Source organism: Protopterus annectens, chromosome 12.part0 (genome assembly GCF_019279795.1).
Source record: "Protopterus annectens isolate FY-2018-M chromosome 12.part0, PAN1.0, whole genome shotgun sequence".
NCBI classification, from domain to species: Eukaryota; Metazoa; Chordata; order Ceratodontiformes; family Protopteridae; genus Protopterus; species Protopterus annectens.
Window position 1 is genome coordinate 492,564,291 of NC_056746.1, and position 15,933 is coordinate 492,580,223.

Sequence of the window (15,933 nt, forward strand, 5' to 3'; positions counted from 1 at the left end):
ACTCATGAATTATGTAATAAGAATCCTGTTGAAGCAAGACATTCCACTAACTGAATTATGTATAATGTATTTAGAACCCTGTTCAAAAGTAAACAAAGCCTACCACTAGTAAATATGTAGTTAGTTGTGCCATTTCAAAAAACATTTAATGTTTAAACTTTCATTTAGTCCAGGTGGGGCATTAGCATTTAACCTTAGTTGCCATCTTAATTCTTTAACCTCCAATAAAGTATTTCTATCCCCAAAAACATATGAACATAATCAAGCACAATGAATTTAAATCCTGTAGACAAAGGACATATATGACTGTGTTTAGCTAGGGCATTACTAAAATCACATTTTCTTATAGCTGCACAATGCTCTTTGATTCTTGTAGACAGCTTGGTATTGTTTTACCAATATAAAATGCTGAACACAATGTGCAGATAGCTGCATAAACAACATTGTCTGAATTGCAGTCAAAATATGTAGTATAATGTATTTTAAAATTATTATGTTTAAAAGTATATGAGGCACCTGTAAGAATATTCTTACAGGCAACGATTTTCCACAAGTAAACATCCCTTTATTACTATGAATGACAGGGGTGTAACAATAAATTGAGTGTCTCTATTTTCAAATAGAGAACGTAAAGATTTAAATTTTTGTGTGTAAAACAGGACCTAGCCCTAATTTGTTGTCAACCTCCTGGCTGGAGGTAAGAATATCCCAGTTATTATAAAACACTTTCTTAATAGCTATAGAGTCCCTGCAAATAGGAACTGGGAAACTAGTGAATCTATCTATAGAGTTATGTGTAGAAAGAGAGTGTCCTGAATTATGTATTTGAGAAACGTACTGAGAGGTGCAGGACAAGGGAGTAGTCCGTGATTCAAACATAGTATTGGTTATATCATTTATAGTGTTATTACACTCACTGGTCACAAGGGGAGTAGTCTGTATTTCATTCATACTATTGGTTGTATTTTCTTCGGAGAGAAGCCCTTTAAAAGAATAGGAGGATAATTAGTGTGCCTTAAGACTACATCTTTAACAATAGAATTCAGTAAATCAGTAGGGTAACCTCTCTCTATAAGAAAGGAACTAAAACATCACATTCATGTAAAAAAACATTATCATCAGAAATAATCCTAGACAATCTGATGTACTGACCTCTGGCCATATTAACTTTCATAAATAGAGGATGCATACTGCAGAAATGTAAATAATTATTTCTGAATGTCTTTTTCCTAAATATAGTAGAGTTCCAAGTTAAAGAATTTGTATCAATGGAAATAAGTACATCTAAAAAGTTAACCTGCTTCCCAAAAGCTGAAATCTTAAACTTTAGAAATGGAATACTATCAGATAAGGAATTAATAAATGTAAACAAAGCAGACTCACATCCCTTCCATACAAAAAAGAGGTCATCAATGTAACGTCGGTACAGAAGAATATTATTAAAACCAGGTAAATACACTAGAAAGTTACATTCCCACCAGGCTAAAACTAAATTTGCAAAGGCAGGAGCTAGTTTAGCCCCCATAGCTACACCTTTAGTTTGATGAAAAATCTTACCATCAAAGTGAAAAAATTGTTAGTTAATACTAGAGAAGTTAGGGAGCAAATCATGTTAATTTTTTCCTGTGAGAAGGTGGTAAATTTTGATAAATAATTTCTTAAGTATTCTATGCCTATATCATGAGGAATGTTAGAATACAATGATTCAATATCTAAAGTAACTAAAATAGTATGTTCATCAGTAGGAGGGTTGAGAAAAAGGAGATTAAGGAAATCCCATGAATCCCTTAGAAAATAGGGTGAAACTTGTACTAAAGGGTTTAATACAAAATCAATAAATTCTGCTATACCTTCTGTCTTAGTTTTCTTGTTCGACACTATGTGTCTAAAAGGAGGATTAAACTGGTCCTTATGTATTTTAGGAATTCCGAAGAATTTTCCTAGTTGGGGCTCTGACACAGTTAAAAAATCAGCTATTACATCACAAATCTGTTTAGATTTATGTAATGCAATAATAGTTCTATCTATATGTTTAAAAGCCCGAAGGACATCTGTTAGGGTAGCCATAGCATAAAACTCACTGTTATTAAGGTCATTTAATAAAATACGAGTGTATTTATCTTGTTCCATCAACACTATACCTGAGCCCTTATCAGCTCTCATGATTCTTAGTGATCTGTCTGCTGATAAGGAATTTAAGGCAGTTAACTGTTCATTAGTAAGGTTGAACCATTTACAAGTACAGTTATGCTTTAAAACATATCGCAAGTCTTTTTCACATAACTTAAGAAAGATATGTAAGGTATTACATAGTGGTGGGTTATATAAGCTTTTCTTGACAGGTAGCTTAGTGTAAGAATATAGTACATTTTCATCTTCATCTTCTACATCATCTACATCTTTGTGAAATAAAAGTTTTAAATTAAGTTTCCTAACATATACACGTAAATCTATTAGTAAAGAAGAAATGTCAGCACGGTAGGCAGGAATAAAAGAAAAACCTAGTTTCAGTAAGCTGTTGAAATTATCAGGTAAAAATCTGCCAGATAAATTGAAAACTTCAGAATCTGGTATATATGTTTCTACAGGTAAGGAGTTGCAGTTAACATTAACTAAGTTATTATTAGAAACATTCAGCGTGTGTGAGCTGTTATCAGAAACATTCAGTTTGTGTGAGCTGTTATCAGAAACATTCAGCGTGTGGGAGCTCTTCTTGGTCTTCCTCGTGGTTGGCCTCTTTCTAAAAAATGAGTGTTTCTTAGGGAATAAGAACGAGTAGTGGGAGAATTTGTAAGGAAACCTCTTTCCCCATGATTCATTTGTCTTCCTTCGCCTTTGTAGGATGAAGGTCTCCCTCTTCTTCTGGTGATCATGGGGGAGGGGGGCATGGTCCGAGTATTTTTGGATAAAAAATTAGTGTCTCTGTCATCTAAGATATTCATTGTAGTAGGTCCTGGTGAATTTAAGAGACGTAAAATGTACCTAACCCATTTGCAGAGGTAAATAACATTAATGAATCTCCTGATTTCATGCATTCTAGACAGTCTACTGCAACAAATAATTTGAAACAGATGCTTTTTAAGCTTGAAAGACTTTTCATTGCTTTTAAGAATTTACAATATGATAACTTCTACCTTTCATTTTGTTTGAGCAAGGAAATAGTCCCATTAGGTCTTAGAATTACGAAGTTTCCTAATAATCTCACAAGGGACTCCAAGTTATATAAGGAACTGGAAGTTTTGTATAACACTACTGGCTTAATAGTGATTAGGTCTCTTATAGAGCATAACAAACTGAGACTGTCTGACATTTCTCAAGAAATCCATAACCTACATTCGGTGATTATTAAACATCAAGATTTACATCTTTTATTACATGTCTTCAATGGCATTCATCCTAGAGTAACCCGACATGTAGCTACCATAGTTCACCGGAAAACGTAAGCTACAGAGAGATATGCTCCAATACAAGCATAATCAAGCATATCCCTTAAGAACTGATGGAAGATACAGATATAGTTACAGGAATTTGTTCAATAATTACCCTACGGCTCACAGCGGTCCTACTTCTACAAATTTTGGAAGATCTACTATTAATTCTGAAAGACCAGAAGAAGAATATGGAAATGTGTTTACTGGTAATTCTGTAGACCACAGTAGTTCTGCCACCAACAATTTTATGAGAACTACCACAGATACTATGAGATCGGATAATCAGACAATACAGGCGGCACATCAAGACATAAACAATCCAACGGTTATTTCTTTGCCTTCCCGCCAAAATGCTATATATACTACTACAACTCCACAGTCTGATCTCGCTATGCAAAGCTTTCCTGCTGCAGTGTTGTCTGATCATAACACCCCTCGGATGTCTAATACAGAAGTAGACATTTCCCATCCTATTAATATACACAATTCTGCCGGCTGTGTTCCTATCACTTCCCCATCTGTTTTAGCAAATCCTTTACGTCTCTTAAATTCACCAGGACCTACTACAATGAATATCTTAGATGACAGAGACACTAATTTTTTATCCAAAAATACTCGGACCATGCCCCCCTCCCCCATGATCACCAGAAGAAGAGGGAGACCTTCATCCTACAAAGGCGAAGGAAGACAAATGAATCATGGGGAAAGAGGTTTCCTTACAAATTCTCCCACTACTCGTTCTTATTCCCTAAGAAACACTCATTTTTTAGAAAGAGGCCAACCACGAGGAAGACCAAGAAGAGCTCCCACACGCTGAATGTTTCTGATAACAGCTCACACAAACTGAATGTTTCTGATAACAGCTCACACACGCTGAATGTTTCTAATAATAACTTAGTTAATGTTAACTGCAACTCCTTACCTGTAGAAACATATATACCAGATTCTGAAGTTTTCAATTTATCTGGCAGATTTTTACCTGATAATTTCAACAGCTTACTGAAACTAGGTTTTTCTTTTATTCCTGCCTACCGTGCTGACATTTCTTCTTTACTAATAGATTTACGGTATATGTTAGGAAACTTAATTTAAAACTTTTATTTCACAAAGATGTAGATGATGTAGAAGATGAAGATGAAAATGTACTATATTCTTACACTAAGCTACCTGTCAAGAAAAGCTTATATAACCCACCACTATGTAATACCTTACATATCTTTCTTAAGTTATGTGAAAAGACTTTGCGATATGTTTTAAAGCATAACTGTACTTGTAAATGGTTCAACCTTACTAATGAACAGTTAACTGCTTTAAATTCCTTATCAGCAGACAGATCACTAAGAATCATGAGAGCTGATAAGGGCTCAGGTATAGTGTTGATGGAACAAGATAAATACACTCGTATTTTATTAAATGACCTTAATAACAGTGAGTTTTATGCTATGGCTACCCTAACAGATGTCCTTCGGCTTTTAAACATATAGATAGAACTATTATTGCATTACATAAATCTAAACAGATTTGTGATGTAATAGCTGATTTTTTAACTGTGTCAGAGCCCCAACTAGGAAAATTCTTTGGAATTCCTAAAATACATAAGGACCAGTTTAATCCTCCTTTTAGACACATAGTGTCGAACAAGAAAACTAAGACAGAAGGTATAGCAGAATTTATTGATTTTGTATTAAACCCTTTAGTACAAGTTTCACCCTATTTTCTAAGGGATTCATGGGATTTCCTTAATCTCCTTTTTCTCAACCCTCCTACTGATGAACATACTATTTTAGTTACTTTAGATATTGAATCATTGTATTCTAACATTCCTCATGATATAGGCATAGAATACTTAAGAAATTATTTATCAAAATTTACCACCTTCTCACAGGAAAAAAATTAACATGATTTGCTCCCTAACTTCTCTAGTATTAACTAACAATTTTTTCACTTTGATGGTAAGATTTTTCATCAAACTAAAGGTGTAGCTATGGGGCTAAACTAGCTCCTGCCTTTGCAAATTTAGTTTTAGCCTGGTGGGAATGTAACTTTCTAGTATATTTACCTGGTTTTAATAATATTCTTCTGTACCGACGTTACATTGATGACCTCTTTTTTGTATGGAAGGGATGTGAGTCTGCTTTGTTTACATTTATTAATTCCTTATCTGATAGTATTCCATTTCTAAAGTTTAAGATTTCAGCTTTTGGGAAGCAGGTTAACTTTTAGATGTACTTATTTCCATTGATACAAATTCTTTAACTTGGAACTCTACTATATTTAGGAAAAGACATTCAGAAATAATTATTTACATTTCTGCAGTATGCATCCTCTATTTATGAAAGTTAATATGGCCAGAGGTCAGTACATCAGATTGTCTAGGATTATTTCTGATGATAATGTTTTTTTACATGAATGTGATGTTTTTAGTTCCTTTCTTATAGAGAGAGGTTACCCTACTGATTTACTGAATTCTATTGTTAAAGATGTAGTCTTTTTAAGGCACACTAATTATCCTCCTATTCTTTTAAAAGGCTTCTCTCCGAAGAAAAATACAACCAATAGTATGAATGAAATACAGACTACTCCCCTTGTGACCAGTGAGTGTAATAACACTATAAATGATATAACCAATACTATGTTTGAATCACGGACTACTCCCTTGTCCTGCACCTCTCAGTACGTTTCTCAAATACATAATTCAGGACACTCTCTTTCTACACATAACTCTATAGATAGATTCACTAGTTTCCCAGTTCCTATTTGCAGGACTCTATAGCTATTAAGAAAGTGTTTTATAATAACTGGGATATTCTTACCTCCAGCCAGGAGGTTGACAACAAATTAGGGCTAGGTCCTGTTTTTACACACAAAAAATTTAAATCTTTACGTTCTCTATTTGAAAATAGAGACACTCAATTTATTGTTACACCCCCTGTCATTCATAGTAATAAAGGGATGTTTACTTGTGGAAAATGCGTTGCCTGTAAGAATATTCTTACAGGTGCCTCATATACTTTTAAACATAATAATTTTAAAATACATTATACTACATATTTTGACTGCAATTCAGACAATGTTGTTTATGCAGCTATCTGCACATTGTGTTCAGCATTTTATATTGGTAAAACAATACGCAAGCTGTCTACAAGAATCAAAGAGCATTGTGCGGCTATAAGAAAATGTGATTTTAGTAATGCCCTAGCTAAACACAGTCATATATGTCCTTTGTCTACAGGATTTAAATTCATTGTGCTTGATTATGTTCATATGTTTTTTGGGGATAGAAATACTTTATTGGAGGTTAAAGAATTAAGATGGCAACTAAGGTTAAATGCTAATGCCCCACCTGGACTAAATGAAAGTTTAAACATTAAATGTTTTTTGGAATGGCACAACTAACTTTTAGTTATGTACTCACCATAACTTCAGATGTTTGGGATCCATCTCGCCTACATTCTGAATGATGGGTTCGGAGCCGATCCCTCGGCTCCGACTCGGCACGCTTATGCCAAAGAGCGAAGTCTCTTATTGGCTGAGCTTACTATATCCCAGGATGCACCACCAACAGTCCCCCAGATCTAGTTTGTCCGCATACATGCACACATGCATACCCTGCTTATATAACATCGTCAGATGAAACAAGATAAAAACAGTGGAGCTCAAAACCGTTCTATCTCTTCTGATCTGCAAGGCAGGGGGAAGGAGGGTGGGTATCAGGAATGTGGCGAGATGGATCCCAAACATCTGAAGTTATGGTGAGTACATAACTAAAAGATGTTATGTGATCCTATCTCGCCTACATTCTGAATGATGGGACAGCGTCCTAGCACCTGAATCCTGGGTGGCTCACTGGAAAACACTCCTGAGTACCGTGGAACCAAATGAAGCTCGTCCTTTAGATGCCACATCCAATTTGTAGTGGGAAATGAAAGTGTGCGGGTTGGACCAAGTAGCCGCAGCACAAATTTCCGAAATAGCGAGCTTGGAATGAAAAGCTATAGAAGTAGCCATAGCTCTGGTAGAATGAGCTTTGATAGATGATGCGAGTTGCTTATTTGAAGAAGAATAGGCCTGAGTTATGCAATCTCTGATCCATTTTGAGATTGTAGCTTTGTGATGGTTTGGCCCAATTTATTATCTGAGAAGGACACAAACAACTGGTCTGACTTACGGTTGCTGGGTCCTGTCTAAATAGAAGCGTAATTGCCTGTGAACATCCAATTTATGGAGAGTGTATTCTGCCTCATTAGAGAATTTTGGAAAGAAAACTGGTAGTTCTAGAGATTGTTGAAGACAGAAACTAGAGCAGACCTTTGGGACAAAGGATGGATTAGGCCGAAGAGATACTCTATCTTTGTGGAAAATCAGATATGGTGGTTTAATAGACAGGGCTTGAAGCTCTGAGACTCTTCTTGCTGAAGTAATAGCCACTAAGAATGCCGTTTTCCATGACAGATATTTTAATTCGCATGTAGCAGCCGGTTCAAAAGGGGAGATGTTAATGCAAGCACTAAATCAAGATCCCACGGAGGTGCAGGATGAAAAACTGGTGGTCTTAACAGACTCGCACCTTTAATGAATGTCTTGCATAGCCTGCTGCTCATCAAGGGAGGATCCGTGGATTCATGGAATTTAGAGATAGCAGCTAGTTGAACTTTAATAGTTGAGACAGAAGATCCCTGATTAAATAGGGATGTTAAGAATTTCAAAACCTCTGGGACAGGAGCAGTGATAGGGTCTAAGCCCTTGAGTTGAGCCCAGATAGCAAACCTCTTCCACTTACTGAGGTACAATTTGTTAGTGGTGGGTTTATGGGCCAAGACAAAATGTGAACAACTTCCGGTCTAGTGTGTGGCTTCTGACTAAGGTCGGAAGTGGAGGAGCCGAGCTGTCAATTTCAGAGATTGAAGGGACTGATGCCAATGTCCCGACTGATGGATTAGCAAATCCGGGATCAGGTCTAAGGTCCACGGATCGTCCACTGCATGCTTTTTCAGGTAAGGAAACCATATCTGACGAGGCCAGTATGGGGCAATCAGAATCATTGAAGACCTTAGCTGAGAAGCTTTTTGAATGACTTTGGGAAGGAGTGGGATTGGAGGAAAAGCATAAAGCAACCCTGTTGGCCAGGGTTGAGCTAGAGCATCCATGGCCGGTACTTCCTGATGTGGAATCAAGGAGAAGAACCTTTGGCACTTGGTGTTTTGTGGAGTCGCAAATAGGTCGCAGCACGGCGTCCCCATCTCTTGAAAACCTGGGCTGCTACTGCGGTTTAGAGACCATTCGTGAGGAGAGAGAATTGTCCTGCTTAATTTGTCCGCCAATACATTTGACTTTCCCGGGATGTGGGTCGCTACCAAGAAGCGGTTGGTAGCTACAGCCCATTCCCACACTCTCATGGCCTCTCTGCAAAGGGGATACGATCTGGTCCCTCCTTGTTTGTTCAGATACCAAACCACCGACATGTTGTCTGTGTGGATGGCGATGATACCCTGAGGAAGGAACTTGTGTAAGGCCTGTAGGGATAGAAGTACAGCCCTCATCTCCAACACGTTGATGTGGAGAAGAGCTTCGTCCGGAAGCCAGGAGCCCTGAACTAGCCTGCCCAGACAATGCCCCCACCCTATCTGGGAGGCATCTGTCGTCAGGGTAACCGCTGGAGGGGGGAGAACAAAGGGTTTTCCCTGATCCAAGTTGGATGTCTGAAGCCACCAGCGCAGGTCCCTTTTGCATATTTCCGTAATCATGATGTGATGATTGAGGGGGAGATCTTGAAAGGTCCATTGAGTTGATAAGAGCCACTGAAGAATCCTCATGTGTAACCTTGCTAGAGGAACTAAAAGTACCGTGGCAGACATTGAGCCTAGAACCTGTAGGACCATCCTGGCTGGGGCTTTGGATCTCGAGATCAGAGCTTGAACTTGGCCCTGTAAGGTTCGGATCCTTCGGCAGGAAGAAAGACACGCATCAATCTTGAGTCTATCTCTGCTCCTATAAACTTTATGCGCTGAGAGGGCAGCAAGACAGACTTTGACCAATTGAATGTAATCCCCAGGAAACACCCAGGGAGATGGTGGCTTTGAGGTTGTCCATAAGTAGATGCCTGGTGGTGGCAGTCAGGAGCCAGTCGTCGAGATAGGGAAACACTTGGAATCCAAGGCTCCTCAGGTGAGCCGTCACTACTGCCAAACACTTGGTGAACACCCTGGGGGCTGTGGTGAGACCAAAGGGCAGAGCACAAAATTGGTAATGACTGGCTCCCAGGCTGAAGCGCAGATACCTTCTGGACGCCTGATGTATCGGTATGTGATAATAGGCGTCCTTGAGGTCTATGGAGCACATCCAAACATCCTTCTCCAACAACGGGAGAATGGATTGCAACGTGACCATTCGAATTTGGATTTCGAACGGATAGGTTCAGTCTGCTGAGATCCAATATTGGTCTCAGGTCCCCTGTCTTTTGGCACTAAAAGAACCTGGAGTAATTTCCTGATCCGATTTGGTCTGTGGGGACCGGTTGGATGACTCCTTTTGTAGCAGCTTTGAAGCTTCTGCGGCTGCTATTTCCCTTTGACTGGGTGGTGGGTCCGGGATTCTCTTGGACGGAGGGGTGAGTATTTGAATGGGATGGTGTAACCTCCGGCAATTATCCGAAGCACCCATCTGTCCTGAGTGATTGACTCCCAGGCTTTTAGGTGCTTGGCAAACGACACCCGACTGGCTCGAGCAGCACAGCCGGGCAATCCCTCATGTCGTGTGGGAGGCTGAAGAGCCACGAAAGGACTCATGGTCTCCAGAATTGCGGGCCCTCTGCCGCCTCTGGGACGGCGTCTCCCTGAAAAATTTCCCGCCTCTGCCTCTGGACGGGAATCTTCCTGCTGTTGGGAGAAAAACTTGCGAGATTTCGAACCACATTTTCCCCTCCTTTGGCCTTGGGTAAGGCCGAAAGGGAGTGGAATAACGGGCCCCTACGGCAGATAACGTTTTCCCTCTTGCTCACAGCGGTAAGGGTGTCTTTCACCTTGGGTCCAAACAATGAGGACCCATCAAAGGGAGCGCGGCGAAGGAAGACTTGAAGGCCTCCGAACTGACACAAGCGGAGCCAGGCCTGTCTACGAGAGCCACGCCTGTGCCTGCCGCTCTACCCCCTTCGGCCGCATAGGATATGAGCCTCATGGACGAGTTAGCAATTGACGTCAGGATAGCCAACTGAGAGCTAACGGACTGGGCTAGCTGCTCAGGTAGGTTACCCGAGAGGGAGTCTGACAACTCCTTGACCAGATCCCTCTGAAGCCTAGTAAAATGTGCCAAATAATTCAGAGACCTTAAGGTAAAGGCCGCTGAAGTCAGGGTGCGCTTCCCGTATCTATCCATACTCCTAGACTCCTTATTAGGAGGATGGATGGACGTTGAAGCCTCTGCCACGTCCTGCTGTGTAGCAGATGCCACCACCATGGCATCTACAGCCACGCCTTTAGTAAGGAACTCCTTCTCGGGGAGCAGATAAGAATTTGTTTGGACGAGAAGGGACTGGTTCCACAGTATCTGGGTGTTCCCACGCCCTTCGACAAACTAAATCCAGAAGCTCGTCGAGGGCGGAGATACCCAGGAGGCGGAGGGCTGAGCCCCAAAGGCCTTGAGGAGCACTGATTCGTCCGCAGAGGGGTTTGGACATCCAGCGGCCTCGTTGTTTGAGGATCTCTAAGATGTCTGCAAAGGAGACATCATCCGAGGACGACTTAGGGGACCCCTCTGCATCATCCATATCCGTGTCCGATGTGATAGACTCGGGGAGTCCACGTGCTTCCTCTTGCACGATCTCTTCCTTGGGGGTTCCTCTGGAGATGACTCAAAACCCTCAGGAAGAGGGGAACCCCACTGGGGTAACCTCAGGCCTCGGGCTCCGCTGGCCACAGACAGGGAACTACCAAAGACCCAGTCTCCACGCCCAGGGAAGGTGCTGGTAAAACCGGAGAGATGGCAAGAGGATTTGGCCAAGGCACTCCTCATGGCTCTGAAAGCCGGACCTCCAGAATCCTGGGAGCGCCCAGTCTCCGGGCCATGATAGTAGACGGAAGTCCCGCAGCGAAGCACCGAGAGGGAGGCTCGGAACCGAAAGCATCGGTCCCAAACATCACCCTCGGGTCCAGCCGAAGAAGTCCAGTACCAAACTCGGACCCGAGGGCCCGGGTTGGAGTAAGGGTCGGAGCCGACCCTGAGATCTCCACCGGCTCCAAGAGCACCTGCTCCGGAGCCAAGCAGTCGGAGGAGGAATAGCAATGGGATGGGTCATGGCCATCGGCTCCGAAGCCAACTGGGTCGGAGCCGAAACAAATTTTGGAAGACTGGGGACTGGAAAAGTCTTTGGAGCACCCTGTCTATATCAGAATCCGACATTCTCAAGACCGAGAGGAAACAGAACGGGTTCGAAGACCTCTCCTCGGCCCCAAGGGACTAGGGGACCGGCTCGAGGCGACTCGATGAGAATCGGCGCCGAGGAAACACACACACCAGATTCCATCGGTGCCGAGGTAGACTTCGGCTGAGGAGGAAGTGTCTGAGCGGGCGACCCTTGTCGGCTCCGAGAGCAGTGGAGCCGGCGAAGGTGACCCGCCTCTCGATGCCCCAGCCATCGGCTCCGAGGAGTCGATACTGGTGGCATCGAGGCAGACTGTTCGACCTCGGCTCAAGTCTTTGGAGCCGAAGGAGAGGCCTGCCTAGGTCTCTTGGCAGTCGGATCCGACGGACTGGTCGGAGCCAAGCCCTTTCTTTTTGGCAGGAGTCGGAGCGGAAGACAAGGCTTCTTCAAAAGAGGGTTTAATCAACCCTTTAAGAATTAATTTATTTTTCCTCTCCTGGAGGACCCTAGAGGAAAAAGCGTGACATACGCTGCATGACTCCTGCAAGTGCTTTGCCCCTAAACAATAAACACAAAGTAGATGGTCATCAGTAACAGACATCTTAAAAGCACATTTAGTACATTTTTTAAAGCCCGAAGGCCTAGGGGCTTGAGACATAATGTTAACAATTTCTGACAGGAAATTTAACCACTGTAGAATCGCTTATGACAAAAAACCGAAGGCTTACAGAAACTGTGTAAAACACAACCTTAGGTGTAATAACCGGAACTTTAAAACACTAAAAGTTCAGTTATAAAGTTTGACCGAAAAGGCCCTGGATTGAAAGGGGCCAAAACAAACTCTACCCAATCACACACAAGAAATTCCAGTACTCAATCGAACACAATAGCAATACCAATAGCCGTTAAAACGGCTTTTGTGAAATACAAGCACAAAAACTGACAGAAAAAGTAGTTAATAAAAGCTACTCAGCCCAGCCAGCTCGAGACCACGTCCTTGCAGTTAAGCGGCAAACGAGATCTGGGGGACTGTTGGTGGTGCATCCTGGGATATAGTAAGCTCAGCCAATAAGAGACTTCGCTCTTTGGCATAAGCGTGCCGAGTCGGAGCCGAGGGATCGGCTCCGAACCCATCATTCAGAATGTAGGCGAGATAGGATCACATAACATCTACATATTTACTAGTGGTAGGCTTTGTTTACTTTTGAACAGGGTTCTAAATACATTATACATAATTCAGTTAGTGGAATGTCTTGCTTCAACAGGATTCTTATTACATAATTCATGAGTTATATTTCCTAATTGGTCTACAGTATGACTTGTCATTTCACCATTACTTTGGTTATATATACAGTATTGTATTGTAATTGTATGTTATTCTGAAGAAGTCCAACATATTAAATTGGATGAAAGCGCTAATTACTGGCTCTCAGTGTGTTTTTTCGACATTGCTATTGGATAATTCTGATTTTTACGAAGTTTTTTGGATATAGTTTCAGTTCTTCGTTGAATTTTAAAGAGTTTTTTCAGTGTATATATATATATATATATATATATATATATATATATATATATATATATATATATATATATATAAACACACACGTATATAGAGATTGATGGGTATGGTAAGATAAGATCCCAGTTTGGACTTGGGGCACACAGTCCATGAGACCAGCACGGCTTCATTCTCTGGTATTTACAGAATATGTCCTCTTCATTTCCTCCACTGTGTCTAAATTGCCTTCTCCTGTAGTTTATATGGTTTTACCTATATTCTATATTCTGTTAAAGGTTCTGTGCTCTGATTAATACTTAGTCTTTCCTCATGCTATGTATGTAAAAATGTCTGTACTTAAGTTTACTTTAAAACTGTTTCAAAGAAAAATGGATTAATCTTATTGTCTTATTATTTACCTCACTGCTTTGGTTTCAGCTTGTATGTATGGGACATTGACACTATAGTAACTGCTTCTGCTTCTCTTTCACTTCGTCAAGGTCCTGTGCCCGAATCTGGCTTTGTAATACCATCTGCCCTGAGTTTACATGCTCTTCCTGTGTCCAAGAAAGTCTAACTTATGTAGTCCAGTTTCTTTCCACATCCCAACAACAAGCTGCTTTGGTTAATAGGCAACTCCTATAAAATGTTCTTAAGCTTGTTCTGTGGAGCTTTTCTCTGTGGGTCTTTTAGATCAATTAGAGTAACTAGTTAACAGAATAAAATAAATATAAATATCATGATGGTCTATTGCTGTATTGTTATTGTTATGCTGCATGTTATATTAAGTGTAGTAGTTTGAAAGAGTAATGCATTGCTTGCATTTTTCTGTACATTACCTGGCTTTTTGCTTCTATTTTCTTAGCAGTTCATATTGGTGATTCCATGTAATCAACACTTCATTCATTCATTCAGTCATACATCCATTACTTTGTTTTCCATTATCCTCTTTATCCAGTTCAGGAAGAAGAGAGAGGCAAATCCTATCACAGCACTCATTGTGTGCAACTCAGAGAAATTAAGTCTGGATAGGATGTCAGCTAATCACTAAGGCGCACGCGCACACACACACACACACACACACACACACACACACACACACACACACACACACACACACACACAAACAGCAGTTCACCTATACCATGTCTTTGGGATATGGGAGGATTACAAGGTACCCAGTGAAAACCCACATGAGAAAACAAGAAACATCAGACTCCAGAGAGAATGCACTCCAGCCTGGAAATGAACTAAATAACCAATTGCTAAATGCTGCACCACTGTGCCACTCCATAAATTCCATTAATTTTTTGTTGTTCATGTTGTACTCTTAGTTGAAATTTGCAGTTGTGCAAGCCTTGTCACACTACTTGAAAGTCATTGTACAGACCCCATGAATAATTAATTCATAGCTTGGCATTAGATGTAGACCAGGTTCTAAGTCTGTATTACAAAAACAGAGTTTATCTGTAGCCACAATGTTTTCAGTGAATTGGCTGAATCACCTCATATGAGGTATATTATTTTAAGCTGCCATCATCAGCTCTTCCTTGTCCTGTTATTATAATTCACATATTTTAGATGCCTGGCTTGATTGTTATTATTATAGATTAGATGGCTCTTGCAATGATGTTTAGATATTTGATGAACAGTTACTATGACTGGTTCTGGATACCTGTTGCAGCATTAAAGAGACACAGATGCAAATGTACTGCTAACATCATAACTATGTGGCTCAGGGGACATAACAAACAATGCCAAAGAAGTTGTACAATGCACTCTAACTGGCTGTTATATATAATCACATTTTTTTTCTCCCTGAATACAGTACTTAATGCAGCACTACAATCAAGGCAGTATTCTGTATCTTTCCACTGTTTTTGACAGCTAGATATTTTTTCAAGACATAACACCATTTTCTTCCAATAATGCATTCTTATCTGGTAAATAAAATGGCAAAGTGTGCTCACATGAAGCCAGCAGGGCATTACTCATCTCAGCGTTGTCTCAGGCAGGATGATGAAGATGTGTTTCTGCAGTGGACACCCACTTAAAACAGGTTACATGGTTACACACCAAGTGCAACACCAATATCCATTCATCAGGTCACAGTCTCAGGGAAAGCAGTGCAGAGATAGCCCAACTAACCGGTAGTCTGCACCACAGAACTAGCTGTCACTCAGTCATAAGTCATGATAATCTTACCCCAGTCAAGTGTAATAGAAATCAAACAAGCAAGCACTGTTTTAATGGTAGCTTCTGGAAAATAAGTAACCTGGAGCTACTTAAGTTCATGTATCTTTAGAGTATCATGGAAATATCTTCAGCAAAACATAATCTCTGGAGCAGTCAGCAGGAACCAGCTACCATAACACTAGTGAAGATGATGGCAGCAATGTAACCACAATTGTCCCAGGTATAGCCAGAGCAAACTGCAGGAACTCATCTGAAGGCATGCACATTAAGGATGACAATGTACTTTGGCACAATCACAGGGGCAGCTGAGGTTAACAATCTATCCAGGTTTTGCAACTTTAGGATTTGGAGCCCTAGATAACCCAAAAGTAGTCTAAGTGAAAAATTACCCATACATTGCTACATGAGCAGTTATCACATGCCAACATACCAGTATTGTCCCAGCCAGAAAA